The sequence below is a fragment of the Pseudophryne corroboree genome, chromosome 10 (genome assembly GCF_028390025.1).
Source record: "Pseudophryne corroboree isolate aPseCor3 chromosome 10, aPseCor3.hap2, whole genome shotgun sequence".
In the NCBI taxonomy this organism is placed as follows: Eukaryota; Metazoa; Chordata; class Amphibia; order Anura; family Myobatrachidae; genus Pseudophryne; species Pseudophryne corroboree.
This window is the reverse complement of record NC_086453.1, coordinates 28,248,605-28,262,467: the sequence shown is the minus strand read 5'-3', so window position 1 is coordinate 28,262,467 and position 13,863 is coordinate 28,248,605. Positions and strand designations below refer to the sequence as shown.

Sequence of the window (13,863 nt, the reverse complement as noted above, 5' to 3'; positions counted from 1 at the left end):
CAGCAGTATGCGTTCCTGCGTTCCTATATCACCTATATAGTTGGTGGCGGGCTGTGATGTGGATATAGACACTTTATGAACTGTCGTATTGGTAACTACCTATTTGTTTTTAGATTTGGATGTCATATGGCCTGGGAGGCGGAGTCTCCTAATATGTGTGTTTGTTTCTGTTATAGACACATTACAAACCTATGGCAATTGATGTTGATATAACTATTATGTGTTGCCGGTCTTGAGAAAGGTTCGTCATCGAACCGAAACGTCGACACCAAGGCTTTTTGACGACTACAATAAAATCTCTTTCTTTTATGTATGGACTGATCTGTACACATGCGTGAGTGCACCCTCCACACTGTGGAACAATTGCTATATATATATATATATATATATATATATATATACGTATCCCAAGATCCGGCACTCCACGAGATCAAATTTGTAGCTTTACCGGGTGCCCTCCAGAGAACATGTCAAATGGCGTGTCTCATATAAACTCCCAACGGCGGCACTCCGGACAGGTGAAATAATTTCAAATAAACTGCATTTCTTTGCAGTTTATTTGAAATTATTTCACCTGTCCGGAGTGCCGCCGTTGGGAGTTTATATATATATATATATATACAGTATATATATATATATATATATATAGACATACTAGTCAATAATTATTACAGAGGGAGTGCACATCATGTGTGCTGTTGCAATTTTTTTCAGTCGGCAGGGGGCTCAAAACTTGCAGATGGCATGGCCCCCTCATTAATTATAATGCCACACGAAAAAATTGCAACAACTCACGTGCAGAAGGTTGCTTCCTCTGTAATAATTATAAACTAATTATATATATATATATATATATATATTAACTAACTATATATATATATATATATATAGACTAACTATATGTATGTATGTATATGTATATATATATATATATATATATATATATATATATATTAGAGAAGAGCGGGTTCGGTTCCTCGGAATCCGAACCCCCCCGAACTTCACCCATTTTACACGGGTCCGAGGCAGACTCGGATCCTCCCATATTGTCGGTTAACCCGAGCGCGCCCGAACGTCATCATCCCGCTGTCGGATTCACGCGAGATTCGTATTCTATATAAGGAGCCGCGCGTCGCCGACATTTTTCACTCGTGCATTGGAGATGATAGTGAGAGGACGTGGCTGGCGTTCTCTCAGTTTCTGTGTTCAGTGTGCTGCAAATATCTGTGCTCAGTGTGCTGCAAATATCTGTGCTCAGTGTGCTGCAAATATCTGTGCTCAGTGTGCTTTATTGTGTGCACTGGGGACCACCAGTATTATATAGTAGGAGGACAGTGCAGAGTTTTGTTGACCAGTGACAACCAGTATTATACGTTCTCTGCCTGAAAAACGCTCCATATCTGTGCTGCATTGTAGTATATATAGTAGGAGGACAGTGCATAATTTTGCTGACCAGTGACCACCAGTATATAATATATAGCAGTACGGTACAGTAGGCCACTGCTCTACCTACCTCTGTGTCGTCAAGTATACTCTCCATCCATACCTGTGATGCATTTAAGTTGTGCGCAGTATATATAGTAGTAGGACAGTGCATAATTTTGCTGACCACCAGTATATAATATATAGCAGTACGGTACAGTAGGCCACTGCTCTACCTACCTCTGTGTCATCAAGTATACTATCCATCCATACCTGTGGTGCAATTAAGTTGTGCGCAGTATATATATATATAGTAGTAGGACAGTGCATAATTTTGCTGACCACCAGTATATAATATATAGCAGTACGGTACAGTAGGCCACTGCTCTACCTACCTCTGTGTCGTCAAGTATACTATCCATCCATAACTGTGGTGCATTTAAGTTGTGCGCAGTATATATATAGTAGTAGGACAGTGCATAATTTTGCTGACCACCAGTATATAATATATAGCTGAACGGTACAGTAGGCCACTGCTCTACCTACCTCTGTGTCGTCAAGTATGCTATCCATCCATACCTGTGGTGCATTTAAGTTGTGCGCAGTATATATATAGTAGTAGGACAGTGCATAATTTTGCTTACCACCAGTATATAATATATAGCAGTACGGTACAGTAGGCCACTGCTCTACCTATCTCTGTGTCGTCAAGTATACTATCCATCCATACCTGTGGTGCATTTAAGTTGTGCGCAGTATATATAGAAGTAGGACAGTGCATAATTTTGCAGACCACCAGTATATAATATATAGCAGTACAGTACAGTAGGCCACTGCTCTACCTACCTCTGTGTCATCAAGTATACTATCCATCCATACCTGTGGTGCAATTAAGTTGTGCGCAGTATATATATAGTAGTAGGACAGTGCATAATTTTGCTGACCACCAGTATATAATATATAGCAGTACGGTACAGTAGGCCACTGCACTACCTACCTCTGTGTCGTCAAGTATACTATCCATCCATACCTGTGGTGCAATTAAATTGTGCACAGTATATATATAGTAGTAGGACAGTGCATAATTTTGCTGACCACCAGTATATAATATATAGCAGTACAGTACAGTAGGCCACTGCTCTACCTACCTCTGTGTCGTCAAGTATACTATCCATCCATACCTGTTGTGCATTTAAGTTGTGCACAGTATATATATAGTAGTAGGACAGTGCATAATTTTGCTGACCACCAGTATATAATATATAGCAGTACGGTACAGTAGGCCACTGCTCTACCTACCTCTGTGTCGTCAAGTAAACTATCCATCCATACCTGTGGTGCATTTAAGTTGTGCGCAGTATATATAGTAGTAGGACAGTGCATAATTTTGCTGACCACCAGTATATAATATATAGCAGTACGGTACAGTAGGCCACTGCTCTACCTACCTCTGTGTCATCAAGTTTACTATCCATCCATACCTGTGGTGCAATTAAGTTGGGCGCAGTATATATATAGTAGTAGGACAGTGCATAATTTTGCTGACCACCATTATATAATATATAGCAGTACGGTACAGTAGGCCACTGCTCTACCTACCTCTGTGTCGTCAAGTATACTATCCATCCATACCTGTGGTGCATTTAAGTTGTGCGCAGTATATATAGTAGTAGGACAGTGCATAATTTTGCTGACCACCAGTATATAATATATAGCTGAACGGTACAGTAGGCCACTGCTCTACCTACCTCTGTGTCGTCAAGTATGCTATCCATCCATACCTGTGGTGCATTTAAGTTGTGCGCAGTATATATATATAGTAGTAGGACAGTGCATAATTTTGCTGACCACCAGTATATAATATATAGCAGTACGGTACAGTAGGCCACTGCCCTACCTACCTCTGTGTCGTCAAGTATACTATCCATCCATACCTGTGGTGCATTTAAGTTGTGCGCAGTATATATAGAAGTAGGACAGTGCATAATTTTGCTGACCACCAGTATATAATATATAGCAGTACGGTACAGTAGGCCACTGCTCTACCTACCTCTGTGTCATCAAATATACTATCCATCCATACCTGTGGTGCAATTAAGTTGTGCGCAGTATATATATATAGTAGTAGGACAGTGCATAATTTTGCTTACCACCAGTATATAATATATAGCAGTACGGTACAGTAGGCCACTGCTCTACCTACCTCTGTGTCGTCAAGTATACTATCCATCCATACCTGTGGTGCATTTAAGTTGTGCGCAGTATATATATAGTAGTAGCACAGTGCATAATTTTGCTGACCACCAGTATATAATATAAAGCAGTACGGTACAGTAGGCCACTGCTCTACCTACCTCTGTGTCGTCAAGTATACTATCCATCCATACCTGTTGTGCATTTAAGTTGTGCACAGTATATATATAGTAGTAGGACAGTGCATAATTTTGCTGACCACCAGTATATAATATATAGCAGTACGGTACAGTAGGCCACTGCTCTACCTACCTCTGTGTCGTCAAGTAAACTATCCATCCATACCTGTGGTGCATTTAAGTTGTGCGCAGTATATATAGTAGTAGGACAGTGCATAATTTTGCTGACCACCAGTATATAATATATAGCAGTACGGTACAGTAGGCCACTGCTCTACCTACCTCTGTGTCGTCAAGTATACAATCCATCCATACCTGTGGTGCATTTAAGTTCTGCGCAGTATATATATAGTAGTAGGACAGTGCATAATTTTGCTGACCACCAGTATATAATATATAGCAGTACGGTACAGTAGGCCACTGCTCTACCTTCCTCTGTGTCGTCCGTCAAGTATACTATCCATCCATACCTGTGGTGCATTTAAGTTGTGCGCAGTATATAAATAGTAGTAGGACAGTGCATAATTTTGCTGACCACCAGTATATAATATATAGCTGTACGGTACAGTAGGCCACTGCTCTACCTACCTCTGTGTCGTCAAGTATGCTATCCACCCATACCTGTGGTGCATTTAAGTTGTGCGCAGTATATATATAGTAGTAGGACAGTGCATAATTTTGCTGACCACCATTATATAATATATAGCAGTACGGTACAGTAGGCCACTGCTCTACCTACCTCTGTGTCGTCAAGTATACTATCCATCCATACCTGTGGTGCATTTAAGTTGTGCGCAGTATATATAGAAGTAGGACAGTGCATAATTTTGCTGACCGCCAGTATATAATATAGCAGTATGGTACAGTAGGCCACTGCTCTACCTACCTCTGTGTCGTCAAGTATACTATCCATCCATACCTGTGGTGCATTTAAGTAGTGTGCAGTATATATAGTAGTAGGCCATTGCTATTGATATATTACTGGCATATAAGTCCACACAATAAAAAATGGAGAACAATAATGTGGAGGGTAAAATAGGGAAAGATCAAGATCCACTTCCACCTCTTGCTGAAGCTGCTGCCACTAGTCATGGCCGAGACGATGAAATGCCATCAACGTCGTCTGCCAAGGCCGATGCCCAATGTCATAGTAGAGAGCATGTAAAATCCAAAAAACTAAAGTTCAGTAAAATGACCAAAAAAATCTAAATTAAAAGCGTCTGAGGAGAAGCGTAAACTTGCCAATATGCCATTTACGACACGGAGTGGCAAGCAACGGCTGGGGCCCTGGCCTATGTTCATGGCTAGTGGTTCATCTTCACATGAGGATGGAAGCACTCATCCTCCCGCTAGAAAAATGAAAAGACTTAAGCTGGCAAAAGCATAGCAAAGAACTGTGCTTTCTTCTAAATCACAAATCCCCAAGGAGAGTCCAAGTGTGTCGGTTGCGATGCCTGACCTTCCCAACACTGGACGGGAAGAGGTGGTGCCTTCCATCATTTGCACGCCCCCTGCAAGTGCTGGAAGGAGCACCCACAGTCCAGTTCCTGATAGTCAAATTGAAGATGTCACTGTTGAAGTACACCAGGATGAGGATATGGGTGTTGCTAGCGCTGAGGAGGAAATTGACAAGGAGGATTCTGATGGTGAGGTGGTTTGTTTAATTCAGGCACCCGGGGAGACACCTGTTGTCCCTGGGACGAATATGGCCATTGACATGCCTGGTCAAATTACAAAAAAAATCACCTCGTCGGTGTGGAATTATTTTAACAGAAATGCGGACAACATTTGTCAAGCCGTGTGTTGCCTTTGTCAAGCTGTAATTAGTAGGGGTAAGGACGTTAACCACCTAGGAACATCCTCCCTTATACGTCACCTGGAGCGTATTCATCAGAAGTCATTGACAAGTTCAATAACTTTGGGTGACAGCGGAAGCAGTCCACTGACAACTAAACCCCTTCCTCTTGAAACCAAGCTCCTGCAAACCACACCACCAACTCCATCAGTGTCAATTTCCTCCTTAGACAGGAAAGCCAATAGTCCTGCAGGCCATGTCACTGTCAAGTCTGACGAGTCCTCTCCTGCCTGGGATTCCTCCGATGCATCCTTGAATGTAATGCCTACTGCTGCTGGCGCTGCTGTTGTTGCTGCTGGGAGTCGATCGTCATCCCAGAGGGGAAGTCGGAAGACCACTTGTACTACTTCCAGTAAGCAATTGACTGTCCAACAGTCCTTTGCGAGAAAGATGAAATATCACAGCAGTCATCCTGCTGCATAGCGGATAACTCAGGCCTTGGCAGCCTGGGTGGTGTCAAACGTGTTTCCGGTATCCACCGTTAATTCACAGGAAACTAGAGAATTGCTTGAGGTACTGTGTCCCCGGTACCAAATACCATCTAGGTTCCATTTCTCTAGGCAGGCGATACCGAGAATGTACACAGATGTCAGAAAAAGAGTCACCAGTGTCCTTAAAAATGCAGTTGTACCCAATGTCCACTTAACCACGGACATGTGGACAAGTGGAGCAGGGCAGACAAAGGACTATATGACTGTGACAGCCCACTGGGTAGATGTATTGCCTCCCGCAACAAGAACAGCAGCAGCGGCACCAGTAGCAGCATCTCGCAAACGCCAACTCGTTCCTAGGCAGGCTACGCTTTGTATCACTGCTTTCTAGAAGAGGCACACAGCTGACAACCTCTTACGGAAACTGAGGAACATCATCGCAGAATGGCTTACCCCAATTGGACTCTCCTGGGGATTTGTGACATCAGACAACGGCAGCAATATTGTGCGTGCATTACATGTGGGCAAATTCCAACACGTCCCATGTTTTGCACATACATTGAATTTGGTGGTGCAGAATTATTTAAAAACCGACAGGGGCGTGCAAGAGATGCTGTCAGTGGCCCGAAGAATTGCGGGCCACTTTCGGCATTCAGCCACCGCGTGCCGAAGACTGGAGCACCAGCAAACACTCCTGAACCTGCCCCGCCATCATCTGAAGCAAGAGGTGGTAACGAGGTGGAATTCAACCCTCTATATGCTTCAGAGGATGGAGGAGCAGCAAAAGGCCATTCAAGCCTATACCGCTACCTACGATATAGGCAAAGGAGGGGGAATGCACCTGACTCAAGCGCAGTGGAGAATGATTTCAACATTGTGCAAGGTTCTGTAACCCTTTGAACTTGCCACAAGTGAAGTCAGTTCAGACACTGCCAACCTGAGTCAGGTCATTCCCCCTCATCAGGCTTTTGCAGAAGAAGCTGGAGAGATTGAAGGAGGAGCTAAAACAGAGCGATTCCGCTAGGCATGTGGGACTTGTGGATGGAGCCCTTAATTCGCTTAACCAGGATTCACGGGTGGTCAATCTGTTGAAATCAGAGCACTACATTTTGGCCACCGTGCTCGATCCTAGATTTAAAACGTACGTTGTATCTCTCTTTCCAGCAGACACAAATCTGCAAAGGCTCAAAGACCTGCTGGTGAGAAAATTGTCAAGTCAAGCGGAACGTGACCCGTCAACATCTCCTCCTTCACATTCTCCCGCAACTGGGGGTGCGAGGAAAAGGCTAAGAATTCCGAGCCCACCCGCTGGCGGTGAAGCAGGGCAGTCTGGAGCGAGTGCTGACATCTGGTCCGGACTGAAGGACCTGCCAACGATTACTGACATGTCGTCTACTGTCACTGCATATGATTCTGTCACCATTGAAAGAATGGTGGAGGATTATATGAGTAACCGCATCCAAGTAGGCACGTCAGACAGTCCGTACGTATACTGGCAGGAAAAAGAGGCAATTTGGAGGCCCTTGCACAAACTGGCTTTATTTTACCTAAGTTGCCCCCCCCCCCTCCAGTGTGTACTCCGAAAGAGTGTTTAGTGCAGCCGCTCACCTTGTCAGCAATCGGCGTACGAGGTTACTTCCAGAAAATGTGGAGAAGATGATGTTCATCAAAATGAATTATTATCAATTCCTCCATGGAGACATTCACCAGCAATTGCCTCCAGAAAGTACACAGGGACCTGAGATGGTGGATTCCAGTGGGGACGAATTAAAAATCTGTGAGGAGGGGGATGTACACAGTGAAAGGGGTGAGGAATCGGAGGATGAGGAGGAGGTGGACATCTTGCCTCTGTAGAGCCAGTTTGTGCAAGGAGAGATTGATTGCTTCTTTTTTAGTGGGGGCCCAAACCAACCAGTCATTTCAGTCACAGTCGTGTGGCAGACCCTGTCGCTGAAATGATGGGTTTGTTAAAGTGTGCATGTCCTGTTTATACAACATAAGGGTGGGTGGGAGGGCCCAAGGACAATTCCATCTTGCACCTCTTTTTTCTTTCATTTTTCTTTGCATCATGTGCTGTTTGGGGACTATATTTTAAAGTGCCATCCTGTCTGACACTGCAGTGCCACTCCTAGATGGGCCAGGTGTTTGTGTCGGCCACTTGGGTCGCTTAGCTTAGCCATCCAGCGACCTTGGTGCACCTCTTTTTTTCTTTGCATCATGTGCTGTTTGGGGACTATTTTTTAAATCTGCTATCCTGTCTGACACTGCAGTGCCACTCCTAGATGGGCCAGGTGTTTGTTTCGGCCACTTGGGTCGCTTGGCTTAGTCACACAGCTACCTCATTGCACCTCTTTTTTTCTTTGCTTCATGTGCTGTTTGGGGACTATTTTTTTTGTAGTGCCATCCTGTCTGACACTGCAGTGCCACTCCTAGATGGGCCAGGTGTTTGTGTCGACCACTTGGGTCGCTTAGCTTAGCCATCCAGCGACCTTGGTGCACCTCTTTTTTCTTTGCATCTTGTGCTCTGTGGGGACTATTTTTTGAAGTGCCATCCTGTCTGACACTGCAGTGCCACTCCTAGATGGGCCAGGTGTTTGTGTCGGCCACTTGGGTCGCTTTGTTTAGTCACACAGCGACCTCGGTGCAAATTTTAGGACTAAAAATAATATTGTGAGGTGTGAGGTGTTCAGAATAGACTGGAAATGAGTGGAAATTATGGTTATTGAGGTTAATAACACTATGGCATCAAAATGACCCCCAAATTCTATGATTTAAGCTGTTTTTGAGGGTTTTTTGGAAATGAAACACCCAAATCCAAAACACACCCGAATCCGACAAAAAAATTTCAGGGAGGTTTTGCCAAAACGCGTCCGAATCCAAAACACGGCCGCGGAACCGAATCCAGAACCAAAACACAAAACTCGAAAAATGTCCGGTGCACATCTCTAATATATATATATATATATATATATATATATATATATGTGTGTGTGTGCAAGTGAATATATATTTTTTATATATATGAAAAAATAATATTCATGATGCTGTAGCCTGTACACTTTCCTTTCCAACAGTGCTGGGTGGGGGGTTTAGAGCGGACTCCTACATCTATCACACAGGGATCAGTGGCCATCGCTGCAGCACCAGAGCAGGAAGAGGACCAGAGCTGCTGCACTACATGTCAGTCACCACTCCTCCCCTCGGCACCCCCACTGACACCCACGATCACTGTGGGCACCCCCTTCCCTCGCTGACACCCGCGATCACCCCTCCACTGACACATGCGATGACTATGGACACCCCTTTCCCGCGCAATCACTGTGGACACCACCCTCCCCCGCTGACACCGACAATCACTGTAGACACCCCCTCCACTGACACCCGCGATCACTGTGTCTGGGGATGACAACTGGGGGTCCGAGATGGTGGCTACAATGTGTCTAAGTGGTCACCTGGTGCAATGTGTATAACGCGCTGTACCTGGTGCAATGTGTCTAAGTGGTCACCTGGTGCAATGTGTATATGTGCTCTACCTGGTGCAATGTGTATAACGTGCTGTACCTGGTGCAATGTGACTAAGTGTTCACCTGGTGCAATGTTTGTATGTGCTCTACCTGGTGCAATGTGTCTAAGTGTTCTACCTGGTGCAATGTTTATATGTGCTCTACCTGGTGCAATGTGACTAAGTGTTCTACCTGGTGCAATGTTTATATGTGCTCTACCTGGTGCAATGTGTCTAAGTGTTCTACCTGGTGCAATGTTTATATGTGCTCTACCTGGTGCAATGTGTCTAAGTGTTCTACCTGGTGCAATGTTTATTTGTGCTCTACCTAATGCAATGTGTCTAAGTGTTCTACCTGGTGCAATGTTTATATGTGCTCCACCTGGTGCAATGTGTCTAAGTGTTCTACCTGGTGCAATGTTTATATGTGCTCTACCTGGTGCAATGTGACTAAGTGTTCTACCTGGTGCAATGTTTATATGTGCTGTACCTGGTGCAATGTGTCTAAGTGTTCTACCTGGTGCAATGTTTATATGTGCTCTACCTGGTGCAATGTGTATAAGCGGCACTACTGTGTGGTGTAATGTGAATTGGCACTATTATGTGGTCACGCCCCGTCACCATGAAGCCATGCCCCTAAAATTTTGCTCCACTCCTTCGGTGCGCACTGCCTATGCTATGCAGTCTGGGAGGTGGAACACCAATTCACTTTCTGCCTAAGGGCACCAAAATGTCTAGTTACACCTCTGGTGCAGGGTGTCCTGCATGCTACGCAGCCCAGCAGCATTGTCACCCCATCACCCCAGCTTGCAACACTTTTGTAGTGTCCAAATAAGATTAAGATTAATACGAACCTTCATTCCGATGGGACCCAGAAAAAGACTGGTAGGACCCCAATTTTTAAATTTAAATTTATTTTTTTTGGCTCAGTGCGATCACGGTGTTCATTTGTAATACTTTGCTGAGAATAACCAAATGCTGTGTTTCCTCCTTTGTTATGCTTTGCAGCTGTCTTCAGTTGGTTTTTGTGTCTTGCATTTATCTTTGTTTTCGGCAAGTGAAATGCGTGCCTGAGTGGGTTGAGATCAGATTATTGAATATATTGGGAAGTTTTAACTTTATGGTAGACAGTTGATTACACCCATATTTCGCTTAATGCGGTTTAAGCTTTTGTGTGTATAATATTTTCCATCATCCATGGGGGGGACACGCCACAATCTATATTCGCTTACCAAAAAATTTAGGCTTGGGCCGGCCCTGTCTATATCTAAAACCAATTCATCCATTTGTGATTAAAAGAAAAACATTTTTTTTAATCTACAAAGTTTATTTCCAAGTTTCAAAACAACTGTCATAATATTGTCCTACTTCTGAGCGACTAGTAATTACACCAATTATATCCGCTTTCTGCTGGTGTGCTGTAATTAGTGTATCACGTTTGTTATTGTGCAGTTACTGAGTTTACTTAAAATTGCATCACTGGTAGAAAATAACAAAGATCAGCATGTTCTTCTAGTAATTCAAGTCCCGTAGTTTTCCATTGCTTTCTCTGCCAAAGGTCTTTGGGGAGTCTCCCAGCTCCTGAAAAAGTTATCAGTTCTCCCCAACGTTCTTCTTCAGTGAAGTGGGCAAGCGACACAATTATAGATTCAATATGAATTGCATTATCATAGCTCCGCCTCCAGCAAAGCAAGACCAGGAATTGTGGCAAAACAGCAGGAGGAGGGGCCCTGATGGTGAGACTTTTGTTGTCCATCTATCATGGTCATCCTGGAGAAGGAGTTACAAACGTTTGCTTGTATGGTCTGTTGCCTGCCTGGATTGGAGTAGAGATGGACATCAGAAGCCCGCCATGGGCTTCCACCTTTGACGCTTTTGATACATTGTTAATTATAATTGATAATTATCCATTGCATAAAAAGAATTTGATGGAAGACAAAAAAAAAAACATTGCACATTCTCCATATAAAATAGTAGGATGCAGCTGAATTTTAACATTGAACGGCAATCACTTCCACACCATTTGGTGTCAGTTACCATAGCCACCATCGAAAGGTACAGTAGATGCACTACAGTCACAAAAAATACATTGATTGTGGTAAACCACAAAAATTCGATATTCATGTCTAGCTCTGACTGCTTGTCTGTAACACTCCCCAGAGTTTGTTCATCTGGACTGCTATCTGTGAGTCTGCCACTTATTCTTACATTGCACAGTCTCCTATATTATGTCCTCTGTTTGTGGCACAGGGTTCCACTACAGGTTAGATCATCGTCCTTAAATCCTTATGGTAACAGAGAACCGGCAAGCCTAGTGCACTTTGTGGGAAAAGTGGCTGCTAGAAGTGAAGAGCAGGATTAGGTGGTTCTAGTTATTTCATCATAGATCTGTTCCCTGGCCTATAGGAAACACAGATCACAGACCAGATCTAACTCCTATGTAAAAGTCACCAAGGCAGGGCTTGTCTTAACAGCAGTGTAGGCCCCTGGACCAAGTAATGCACTGGGGCTCCTACCCATCCTCCAGCGGAAGGGATGAGGAGTGCTATCAGTGGCAACTTTTATGTCCTGATAGGTGTCCTATGTACCGCTCCACATGAAGGACCTGGAGCAGTAATTAATTACTCGTTTACTGCACAGATGTTGGGAAATGGGGTGGGAGGGAGAACACTAAACTGTAGAAGGGGGTATTGGGCTGAATGAAGGGGCCCCGGTACTAACTTCCAGGGTGGTAGGGGGTGTTTAATACACAGGGAAGGGGTGGATAGTGGAGTGGGATTAATATTCATCATTTTCTGATGGGAGAACAGCTTGATTGTCTGCAGATATCTCCATTTCCTGGAAATAGATTTCTTACAGTAGTTTTCAATGGGATAAAAAAAAAAAAACTAGAGAGTGACATCTTTCAGTAGGTACTGAGGCCTTGGGGATCAGAGTTCAGGAGCCGGAGCAATCCACTGACGAAAATATAAAAGGACATACCAGGCGTGTGGAGCTGGAGCAGGGACCAGCTGCTGGAAGCCTAATAGATTTGGTTCTGGGCATAGTAGACATAAGCTGCACACCAAAAGGGGAGAGTCCCAGCTTTTGGAGCATACCCTCATAAAAAGTCAGACAGAACCTGAGATATCTGGCTTGGAAGAGCAATTAACAGGCTTGGATGGGGACCACTGTTTTGCAGTCAGGTATCTTCAGTTCCCCAGCGACAATTTTCAAACATCTGGTACTGCTGGAAAAAGGGGACCCTCAGCTGTCAACCTAGCACTGTTATACTCCTGGGGCCCTTGGGAAACTGCACATTGAGCCCATACGAAAAAAACAGACCTGTACTCAAGCAGCTCAAAGGGTCTAAGCTGCTCCTGGCTGTGGCATCTAAACTTTTAGTCAGTGCAGGAGTCTGGATGACAGCTAGTGTGTCTGTATTTAACAAATAGAATGTTCACTATTCCATGAAGTAAAGGATTCATTTTGGCTGCAGCTAGAATGGTTTAATATATGCAGTGGTTTCTTTCTTTTTTACAGACCTCCAGGGGAAGAGCTTTATCACCACTCCCCTCTTCGTACTCCTACCTAAGATGGCCGCTCCAACTGCTGCCAACTGTCACATTAGCCAGCATGAGCCAGCCTCTCTCTGGAGCTGCATGTGACCTCCAACTGTCACACTAGCCAGCACAAGCCATATTAGATCCGCCCAAGATAGTATTATTGTTGCATAGGGGTCCTTGTGGACACAATGGCACTTTCCATAGTTAGGGCATCACAATACTATTGCTTTAAACTGGGACACTCATGAATTAACAGGCTTTCTGGCTTCAAGCCTGCATTTCAGCGGCGTAACTACAGTCCCCGCAGCCACTGCGGAGGCTCGGAGGCGCAAGGCTGCGGGGGCACCGTCACTGATTGCTGCAGTGACTGAGTCCGGGAAGGAGCCGGAGGCCAAATGCGCGCCTCTCCTGTGGCGGCGGGCGCCAGCGTCTGTCAAATGAAGTGACGGTTCGTGAGCCAATCAGAGCACGTCACTGGCAGCCAATCAGGAGCCGTAGCTGCCAGTCTGCGAGCTCTGATTGGCTCACGAACCCGCAGTCATTTGACAGACACGCTGCTGGAGACACAGGACAGGCACGCGCTGTGCCCTCTGGCTACTTCCTGGACTGTACCACTACCCTCCTTTCTGGGCAGCACAGCAGCGGGGGAGGGTATGTAGCTGGCATTAAGGGGGGGGGGGGGCATATGTGGCTCTGGGGTCATATGTGTTTCTGGCACCATGGAGGCACAGGCCTA

General features: G+C 44.7%; 1 protein-coding gene across 1 annotated transcript in view; it reads right to left on the bottom strand.

Annotated features, from left to right (window-relative positions):
- The window catches only part of LOC134966921 (mucin-5B-like), a 52,128-nt gene extending 38,590 nt beyond the window's left edge, over nt 1-13,538 (bottom strand). The window contains exon 1 of the mRNA XM_063943940.1: nt 13,107-13,538. The gene's annotated coding sequence lies outside the window, so the exon portion shown is untranslated. The remainder of the gene's footprint in view (nt 1-13,106) is intronic.
- Between the last annotated feature and the right edge of the window lie 325 nt (nt 13,539-13,863).